The sequence below is a fragment of the Phyllostomus hastatus genome, unplaced genomic scaffold (assembly GCF_019186645.2).
Source record: "Phyllostomus hastatus isolate PE091 unplaced genomic scaffold, TTU_PhHast_1.1 phas_scaffold_78, whole genome shotgun sequence".
In the NCBI taxonomy this organism is placed as follows: Eukaryota; Metazoa; Chordata; class Mammalia; order Chiroptera; family Phyllostomidae; genus Phyllostomus; species Phyllostomus hastatus.
This window is the reverse complement of record NW_025334041.1, coordinates 1,880,680-1,891,437: the sequence shown is the minus strand read 5'-3', so window position 1 is coordinate 1,891,437 and position 10,758 is coordinate 1,880,680.

Sequence of the window (10,758 nt, the reverse complement as noted above, 5' to 3'; positions counted from 1 at the left end):
CCGCTGTAGCTGACCCCGGAGCTGCAAAGGACTTCCTTGCCACATCCGGTCATCCCTGCCGCACCCGGACTGTACCTCGACTTTTAAGACCTGTGCCTGTCCTGAGTTTCACCGTGACCCAGAGCAACACAGGCGCATGCTTTTCTCTACTGTCACGCGGAGGCTGATGAGAAGTATTTCAGGTCCTGCACAGATACGGGCACGGAGAATTTGGGGGGATGCTTTAGGCTTGTAGTCTGGTGGGGAGCATGGGAAGTGCTGGGTCTCATGGGAAGGGAGGGGTCCGAGTTGAGGTGCTCTGAGCTCCCCCCGCCAAGGTTGCAATGTTGTAAATAAAGGTTTGCTCTTTACAGCGTTAATTGTTGGGTCATTCACCAAGGCGCCATGTGCGTGGGCCCCAGTGGGCTCAGCAGCAAAGTGAAAGGCAGGAAGTGAAGGGCAGGAATGTGAGTGACCGGAAGTGAACCCCCAGGAACACACTGCCCCAGGAACAAACTAGAAAACACACTGGCAACATAGGGTTCCATGTGGATCTGTGAGGACATCTCAGCACCCCTTAACCATTGCAAATAAAAGCCCTTAAGAAAGAAGAAAAAAATGGGTGTCTCTGAGGAAAGGGGAAGAGATGAAATAAGTGCACACATAAATTCACATGTCCAATTAATATGCTGAAAGTGTTGAACATCTACTGGCAACGGTTATACTACTTTTTTGCATACATGAACATTCTTGTAAATATTGGATTTATTCCCAGTATTGTGGAGCACAAGGACATGGACACTCCCATAGTCTTTCCATAAAAGTCTACTTAGTGCAACCTGCCTGGAGGGAAAATTAGGCAGCAGGAAGAGAAAGCCTCAAAAAAAAAAAAAAATAACAGCATGCATTTTGATGAAGGAGTTTTATTTCTAGCAGTTCGTCCTAAGGAATCAATCACAGATGTTTAAAAAGATGCATGTGCAATGCTGTTCCTCGCAGCATAATTTATAATAGTGAAAAATTGGAAACAATCTAAATGGCTGCCAATAAGAAATTGGTTTTTAAAATATGGTACATATAAACTATGATGAAATTCAAGAGAATGATTAGCAGTCATGTGCAAGAATACCAAATGAAACAGAGACATGATCAGTGAGAGAAGTAGGCTCAAAATAATTTACAGTGTGACCTAAATTTGGTTAAAATATGTGCAAATATAATGCTACTATCTGTATGTATAAAATATATGCAAGGGAAGGGGCTGCCTTTAAATAGAACATCATGTTACCGGAGACCGTCTAATTCAACTTTACAAATAAAGAACGAAATGGGAGGTCTTCCACCGCCAAATAGTGAGATATACTACAAAGCCTTGGAAAATGCCAATATTTATTGGCCCTTAAGAGGTGTCTATAAGCCATGGGTCTGGGCAGAGATACCAAATGTAGAAGGATTTGTATACAAAAATTTATCATTTGATGAAAACGTCACCATAATTAAATGGCAAAGTTTGAGATAATGTTCAGAAAACTGGTTTATTGAATGGGGAAAAATAAAAGTGGGTTTCTACCTTAGTGACAGATACAAAAGTAGACTTTAGCTATATTAAAGACTTAAATACAAAAGCAAAAACTTACAGTTAAGAGGAAACACTGTAGGAGACAGTTTTTCTGACACAGAGAGGAGTCCTCTCTGTAGTTAACAACCTAATTAAGATACAAAGAACTGCACATACTCAGTGTGTGCCGTTTGGTGAGTTGGGATACATGCAAACGCCCAGATGCCTTCTCTGCAGTCGAGATGGCAGACACTCAGCCCCTCCCAGAGCTTCCTCGAGTCCGTACGGTGCATTTGTTTTGTCTTTGCGCTAGAACCCTTACCACGAGATCTGCCTCCTTGGCAGATGATGTATTACAGAATTGTACACCTGAAACTTACAGAATTTCATTGCCCAGTGTCATTCCAATAAGTTCGATAAAACTCTTTTAAAGTATTACATAAAGAAGTAGACACGAGGCACAGAAAGAAGTTGAATGGTGTTTCTGTTAGTTATGTAAACATAGATGTCTGTTTTTTGCTTCTCCCTCCACCAGCCATTCATTTATCAAGCTGTATCTCTGCAATTAAGAACCAGTCACATATTTTCAAAATTAAAATGCACTATTAGATAAAAACAAAATGTCATTCCTCAGAGATGTTTAAGTAATGTTGCGGCATAACAAGTAAGCCTGGGTCACACCTCACAGAAAACGCTATGCAAGGGAGTCACTGAATACAACATGAAAATACTTTGTTCATGAATCAGTAAGAAGGCCGGACTGTATGTTTCTGTTCTACACAGTCAGGAATACGGTGTCAGCACTGGAGTCCCAAAGGATGTAATAACATATACAATGTAATGCCCCCCCGAGAAGTCACGCTCAGGCACCGCCATCAGGAGTAAGATGATGTCTTCAGGCTGATGAGTTCCTCCGCCCTTGCATCCAGACCCACTGGAGAGCTTCAGCTACACCTCCACAATTTGTATTTCCAGTGAAAAAGTCAATGAACTGAACATGCTAACTAAATATATTTCAGCTAAGTGAAAGGAAGGCTTCCTGACTTACTTGCATGAGTAATTCAAAATGTGGTCGTTCTAAGGAGGAGAGAAAAGTATAAAACAAGAAAATCCAGGGTCAGGGAGAACCACCACCACCCCTGCTGTTCTCAGAGGCATAACCAACCTCTTAGCTCAGCCTTGGTCGACAGTACTTTTTTTCTCTACCGGGAAATGGCAGCAGGGAAATGCCCGAGATAAATCCAAGCAAAAACACAACAGCGTCCACGTGCAACTTGAAATCTCCCTGTGGCAGAACAACTCAATAATTCCTATTAAACCCGCGGCTGATTTAAAAGTAAGCTCTGGCTTAGCGGATGAAGAGTTATTTTATAAACAAGGGTTTGGATGAGAAGCAGGAGAAAGCAGGCAATAAGTACATGTCCTAGACGTACGTTTGCAAATCGATTTTTCCAGACTGGAAAGCCATCGCCCCGGTGAATTTCCCTGGAATGTTTTATGGCTCTGCCTTCTAGTCCCAGCGCTTCTTTCCCTTCTGTCTGAGCGTCTCCGAACGGAAGGCTAAATAAAAACAAATGAAAGAATCGCAATAAAATTGCCTTCGAGAACATTTTAAAGATGTTTCTCGGATCAGTCCAGAAGCCGTTGGATGACATTGGCGGCTTCGTAGGACAGCATTGTGACATTGGGGTTCGCTCCCCGATTGGAGCCCTGCACCTGGTCAGGGTAACTGGGACAGAATGGTTCCAGCTAATGTGACTGGACAAGGGAATCTTGAGAAGAATATCAAGTACAAACAGAATTGAGAGGAAGGGTAGAAAACCAGGATCACAAATATAAGGGTAGATTCAGGAGCCTTAGAATTGAAAATTTAATAATAACAAAATTAACAGCAACGAGAAGAATGTTAATAATAGTTCATGTCCATGAACGAATACTACATAATAAGCATTACACTACACACTCTACAAGTATTGTCAGTAATTCTCACAATGACTGGGAGACAGTAACTATTGTCCTGCTTTAAAACGACAAATTGAAACAGAAAGTTCCTTGCCGAAAATTCACCTGCTTGGGACGCGGAGTCTGTCGAGAGACACATTGTCACTGCCCACAGTGACTCAGTCCCTTTCAGGGCAAAGGGCCAAGGGATTGGCCCCAGTTTTCTCCGTCCCCCCCACCGCTGTGTTCGAGGCCCGAAGGCCTGAGGAGACTCTGGAACCGAGGGGCAGCAGGTCCTCACACGGGGCCTGGAGGTCTCCCCGACTTCCGTGCCCAGCTCAGGAGGCTGCACCAGAGCTGATGCGCACAGTCTCATGTAGCCCGAGTGGCTCTCTCGGTTCGGATAGTGTAGGAATGCGTTCGAAGCAGCACATTTACTCTCCACTAAAAAGTCTCGTCTCACACATGAGGCTTGCGCATGGCGCACACCAGCCCTAACGGCGTCCGGCCGCACCCCGGTTGTGACCAAGGACAAGTAGAGCCTCGAGCTAAGGAGGAGCAGCCGGGACTCACCAGGTGGCCTCCGCACCGAGCCCTGAGCACCGTGGCTCACAGTGGCATTCTCACCCCCTGCTCCGAGGGTCCCGGGAGCGCAGGTGTGGCGTTGTAGGTGAAGACGTCCTGTTCAGAGACACCGGGAAGCTCTCAGGGTGAGCACCGGCCAGCGGCCCCGGCGTGACTTCCACCCAGTGTTTTTGCTCCCAGAGCCCACGCTTCGGCCCGCAGCCCGGGTCTGGCAGTGCTCGCCTCTGTCCGAAGTCACAGGAAGTGAAGGCCACACGTGGTCGGCAGGACCGCTGGGTCGTCTCCGAGAAGCTGGAGCTCCGGCCCTAACTCGCCATCATCTACGCGGAGAGAAGCTGGCGAAGTCACCCCAGGGCACGATGCTTGACCCCCGATGAGCCCGGAGAAAGTCGGCAGACCCGCAGAGAGCAAGCACACCGGGGCCGCCCAGTTCCCGTGGACAAGCAGAGGTCAATTCCCCTGGAGACAACCAGCCAGTCTCTGTCTCTCCAGCGTCCTGCCCCCTCTCCCGGTGCCCACGCGTGCTCTGTCACGGTGCCCTCGACGGCTCCTGAGACTGCAGGGCTGCATCGAGGTGCGTCTTCCAGTTCTGTCCCGGGTGCCGGTCTCAGGTTCCGGGGTGCCGTCACAGACACAGCTTCAGACCTGGATTCCAGCTCAGGGAAACACGAGTGGGAAGGCTGCTGCGGCAGAGCTACCCAGCAGAGGCGAGGAGCGGCCGGCCGTCTCCTGGTTCACGGGGCCCACCCGGCCAGCCAGCTGCGAGCAGTGAGGCGGGAGCTGGGGCCGGCTTCCGAGCGGGAGTCTGAGCAGGAGTCCGAGCAGGTTCTGCGTGAGCAGTGATGAGAGCTCAGCGAGGCGCGGCCTCCATCTGCTGCTCCAAGAGCAAGGCTGGCTTCAGGCTGCAAGGAGGAAAAAACGGCAATAAAACGTTAAAAGCCGTGGAAGTAAACGTTCCAGCTGAGCTTCTCAACCAGACTGCGGTACAGCGACAGAGCGTCTTCCCCCCCGTCCCAGTTCCCCTCTCCCTCCGGGCTTCCGGCTGGACTTTTTAAATTTCTCCATAATTAGATATTTTCACTACATTTTTCCATAATTCAATTTTTTGCAGTTCTGCAGAGCCCCTAGAAAAGTGTTTTACTGTGCGACTGAGAGAGAAAACTGCAGGCACCCTCTTCCTTGGGCTGATCAAGGCTTCCTGAGGCCGTGGCCGCGGCCGTGGCGAAGAGGGTAGCTCCCCGGGGATGCACCGCTGGGATTTCAGGGGTGGGCCCTGGGCGCCAGTGTGGGGAATGCTGCCCCCACCCCCCAACCCTCTCCGGTGGGTCCCACCTCCTGCCGACCTGCCCGTTCTTGAGGAAAACCAGATCCAGCCTAGCCAGGAGTCTTACTTTTTATTGTGATATGTTTGATACACAGTGTACATTCAAGGTGTGCAGTGTAATTTGATACATTTACATCCTGTAATATCACTGTCGTGGCAGTGATACTTAGCACCTCTATCATGTCCCATGATTATCACTCATTTTTGATAGTTGGAATAAACATGATCTAGTTTCTTAGCAAGTTTGATGCCTATAACACGACATCACTGTACTGTGCAGGAGGTCTCTAGGACTCGTTGAGTGCTCGTTGCAAATCTGAGAACACTGCAACTTTGTTTATTCGTTTACAGATACACCTCTGAGCCCCGGATGTTGAGAACGCACTGCCCGCCGTGTCCCCCTGGCTCAGCGAGGGCGAAAGCAGCCTGCACTCCCGAAACGCAGGGCCCTGCCTCCTGTCCCCCACGTCGGTGAAGTCACGCATTGGCGTTTTCCTGCTCTGGCCCCACACGCCTGGTTCCCCACCGTCTCGGCCTGCTCTTTCTCTGCCACCCTCTGTCTGCGCCGGCTCCTCCAGAACATTCTCTCAGCTCGTTCCCCAGTCTGTCCTCGTCCTCACAGCTCGCCCAGGTCATCATTGGCCCCTCCCACACCAGGAGCGAGTCTGGAACAGCGTGACTCCGTGACCACGGAACGAGAAGCACACGGACAATGCTTGTAGTTCTCTAGCGCCTGCATGAGAAGGGAGTGAGGAGAAATTAGCTTCAATCGTATATATAGCTGCGCCCAGTCTATTCAAACATCATTATTGTAACATGTGACACCAGCCACAGTGCGAGTGCTGAACAGCGAGAGGGCCCTCCCCACCGGCAGCCACAGCAGGGGGCGGGCAGACCCAGCACGCGCCGAGAGCTCTCACCGTGGGGGACGGACTCTCCGTCTGCCTCCCACAAACCCTGTCCTCTCTGCTTCACAACGAGAGGCCTGCCCACCAGGACACCATTCGTGGGCGGAAGAGCTGGCCTTCCGATTCAGATGTCTCTCTCGCCCCAGAGGGCACGCTCTTCCCTGTCACCGCACGTGGGAATCCCTCGAGCACATCCCTCGAGCACAGGCCCACCGCCCTGTCCCACGGCCAGCTGCTGCAGAGGGGCAGCAGCCCTCGGGAACCTCCTCCCTCCAAACACAAGGTCAGGCACAGGACAATGTGTTAGTCGCCTCCTCCACTCTCTGTGCCCTTGATATGTGGAGAAGGAGGGGCGGTGGGGAGAGAGAGTGGGGTAGAGGAAGGAAGGGGAAGGAAGAACCTAACCTCTATGAACGTGCACTAGCCAGATGCTGAAGCACTCTCAAAGCTGCTCAGCAAGCTTGCGATTTCCCGTGGACACTGGCTCACGTCTTGATGTGTTTAATAACCTTAACGTCTGGGTCACGTGGCTTGTTTTCCTCCTATCCTACTGAAACACTTTCGGAGGTCATCTTTTCACATTGTATCAAGTGGTCATTCCTCAGCCTCCCAGGCTCATGGGGGAACCCGTTCCTCTTGGGGACAAACCTCAGAACTTGTTCCACCTCCTCAAGTAGGAGCACAGTGCCTTGCAGATCAAAGGTGCCCAGTAAACATTTTGGTAAGTTATTATTCACACAGAGTCCTTTCTGTTTCTGCTGAGAGATGCTATACCGCCATCTCAATCTGCTTGAGCTGACACTGGGCCAGTTATAGGTCCATCAGAAGAGAACTTCTTCAAAAACAATGTCCCTGTGTTCCCTCACATTTCAGTAGAAAATATCCATTAACCTACCTTGGTCTCTAAATATATTGATTTAGAAAACTCTCTAAATGAGGATTCATTGGTGGTCTGTCTAAATAAATGGCAATCATGTCTAGTTTTAAATGTTGCTATTTCATCTATGGTTACAAGACAAATGAGGCTTCAGTAGAAAAAAAAGAAAAGTATTAAGTTCCTAAAGCACAATTTTTCCATAAAATTGTTTTATAGATCTCAAAAGTTTAAATTAAAATAAAAAGATTCTAGAACAGTCTGTGCCTGAGTTGAGGATGATGACTGTCTCATTGGCCAGTGCGGGGAGTGCGGTATTCTCAGGGAATGAAGAGATTCCAACCTTCTCCTTCGTGAGAAAAGTGCTCAGTCACCTACATGTGCCTTGCCCTTCTCCCTCTAAACCCCACCGCGTTTTCCTCGGCTCAGTGGCTGTCCAGGACGAGTGTCTCTGTTGCTCCCAAAGGCCAGCATTCCCGAGACCTTGATCTCATGGTCTGATCCCATTCACTCCTCTCTTCCTTTCTCACAACTTCCATCTAAGTTCTTCTAATATTTCTCAGTAACTTACTTCCTTCCCAAAGACCTTCTGATGGAGTTTTCTAGAAGGTCAGTAACAGCCAGCGGGCTTCTTCTCAACCTTGATGTGTTTCTGTTCCACTGACCAAATGTGTGCATTCCCGTACACCCCCGGTGCCCTATCGGAGGTTTGGCATGAAACTGTGCTCAACAAGAAGCTCTGGAATGAATCAACAAATAAATGGATTGATGGCTGAGTGACTGAGTGAATACGAGTTTTAGGAGGTACTCAACAATGTAGACTTCTGTGCACAAACACTCTGGGAACTGCCCCTACCGTACCATCTCCGGACAGTGCACACTGGTGCATTGAAGAAGCAGAGCCGGTGACCCCGGATCAGCAGGACCCCAACCTGTAAGCCCCTGGAGACCAGCTGGGATGCCGCAGGGGCTCACGTGTGTTGAGGGCAGAACCAGTGGGCGCTCGGGCACTGAGCTCTCAGAGTCCATGCTGCTGCTGGGACACAGAGGCCGACCCTGTGTCTCCCTCCCCCAGAAGTCCCCCCTAGAGCCCACAGGAGATGGCCCAAACCGCCCGGAAGTTGGGGTCGGGGCCTCTGGTGTCTGCTCCAGCCCAGGTAGGAGACGTGACTGTACTAGGCATTCGAGGCTCAGGGTCCCCACATCTGCCCTCAGGCTGATGGGTAACTCAGGGCCCAGAGAGCTGAGCGGGGGGTGAGGGTGGTCCACACAGGGAAGGTCTGGGTGGGGAGGAGTTGCTTTGTTTCTGCCCGTGGAGATAAGCAGTATATGTGAAATGGACACCTATAAAATAGTACGATACATTACACATGGTGTGTGTGTGTGCATATAGGCATGCGTGTGTGTACAGTACATATGTGTGTTTACATATTTAGTGCATGTTTAAAAAACAGGATCCATGGTTAACAGTCTTACAATTCCATGTTTATGCCCATTTCCAAGACTGACCAGTCCTTCTGACGTTACCAGGAGATCCCATAGATGCTGTTTTGAAAAGACTCTGAAAACAGGGAAATCTGATTTGACCACGCTGGATTTAATGCTTGCCCAGGTGAAGGCTTGCTTGATTTTAGTCTAAGCAATACAATGAACAATTCCGGTACTCCGCAGCCAGTGGAAGCACTAAAGAAACATGCTTCAGAAGTTCCGGAAGTTCGATCACTTCAAACAAAAAGCGAAGCGATGTAAGGGAATGGGGGGACAGTCGGTGGGCTGGACGTGCCTCTCTCTCTGAGAGACCACGCAGGGAGGGCCCTGGTGCTTGGGACTGGGTTTGTAAGTCAGATTAAAAATAGCGTTATTGTTCTCTGCCGCAACCTCTGGCTCGGACTGCAGACGGCCCTGGGGACGTGTCAGGAGATGAGGAGTGGGAGGGACCGGAGAGGCAGTCCGGGGAAATACAGGGCGTGCGGAGAGGAGGAGGGGAGGGAGAGGAGCCCCCAGCCGCCTTCTGTTCGGTCTCAGAAAACACCAGATAGTGATTCTAAGGAAGTAAAGGTTTCAGTGATACAGTCAGGGCAAAGATTTTTAAACAATATGATAGAACTTTGTAGTTGAAAGCAGCCTCGTATGATGCTGTTCTAAAAAAATAAGGGAGAAAAGATGTGTTTCTATCTTTAAGATGTGCTTTAATTCTCCCAGTTAATTGACCTGAGGGACAGGTGCGGACCGCTAATGAGCTGCGGATGTCCGACAGCCAGAGGCAAGCGAGAAAAGCATGGCTTGCCGGTGCTTTTCGAGAAAAGAGAGGAATGTATCTCCCTTCCTTCCCCATAAGCTCTGCTGTCCTGGAGGAACATCTCTGGCTCCCTCTTCAGAGGAGTAGTGTGCGTGCAGCTTTGAGAGAGGCGCCGATCTCCGGAAGCCCAGACCGGGGCGCCGCAGCGACCCAGCACGCCGCCCCCGGCCTGGCGTCCACCAAATTCCCGGACGCCCGAGACAGCGGGGCACAGACTGGCCGCCTGACCGTGGCTTTCTGAGCTTCACTCTTGCAGGCTGAGAACACGCTTGCTTCCAGGACGGATGCACAAGGTGCCTGGAAAGGTACGAGGTGCAGCAGGAGGTGGGCTGGGCTCCGGGCGTGTCTCTGGAGATGGAGAAAGACCCAGGCGGCTGCGGTGGGCGGGCAGCGGGCGCGGGGTGCCAGGACGCCCGTGGGCAGTCATGAATCGGCTCAGAATGCCGTGGCTTGCACCTTCAAGAGCCTGCTCCGAATCGGAGGTAGCTTGATTCTGACGCTCTGACCCACGTCTAGGGCAGAGGGGTCAGGGGAGGAGCTCCGATGAGCCCCAGGAGAGCCGGCTGTCCCTCACGTGGGACAGGGGGCTGCCGCCTGCCTTTGCAGCCAGATGCCCACGGCCAGTACCCCGAGCACCCACCCACAGGAAGCAGGGATGTCCATGCAGTGAGGGGTACTTCTCAAGGTCAAAGAATAAAGGAGAACAGACACCCAGGTTTCTTCCCCGCCCCCTCCTGAGGATGAGCTGGATTAAAACACCATTGCAAGGACAACGTGGCTTTCTGTGGGGCCTGGGGTAACAGGCAGGAACTTTTCAAAGCCGCCCCACGGTGCTCGCCAGACACGCACAGGCGGCCGTCAAAGCACCCGCCCGGGTGCCTGCCTGCCGACAGTAACCGAAACTGGAATGCAAGAGAGCCGACGCTTACAGGAGTTCTGCTTTTCAACAGGAAACTAGGGAAAGCCACTCGAGCTGGGCCTTCTTTCCAGAAGGTACCTGAGCACGAGCGGGTGCGGCAGGCCGTTCGCGGGGCTTTCTGCTGAGGGTGGGAGCAGAGGGTGACCCCACGGCTCCTGGACTCGACCCCACTCGGGCCCCACCACCGGTCAGGCCCGGGGGGGGTGCCTCCTGTTCTGTCTCCTCTGCCTTCCTCTCTCTCAGCCCCTGGGGACAAGACAAAACAAGCAAACAACATCATCTCAAAGACGCTGGTAGGAGCTCTCGGAGGTGGGACTCGCGGCACTCACATGAGGTTTGTTTCCTTCAGCCGGGTCACCGTCTCTCAGCCG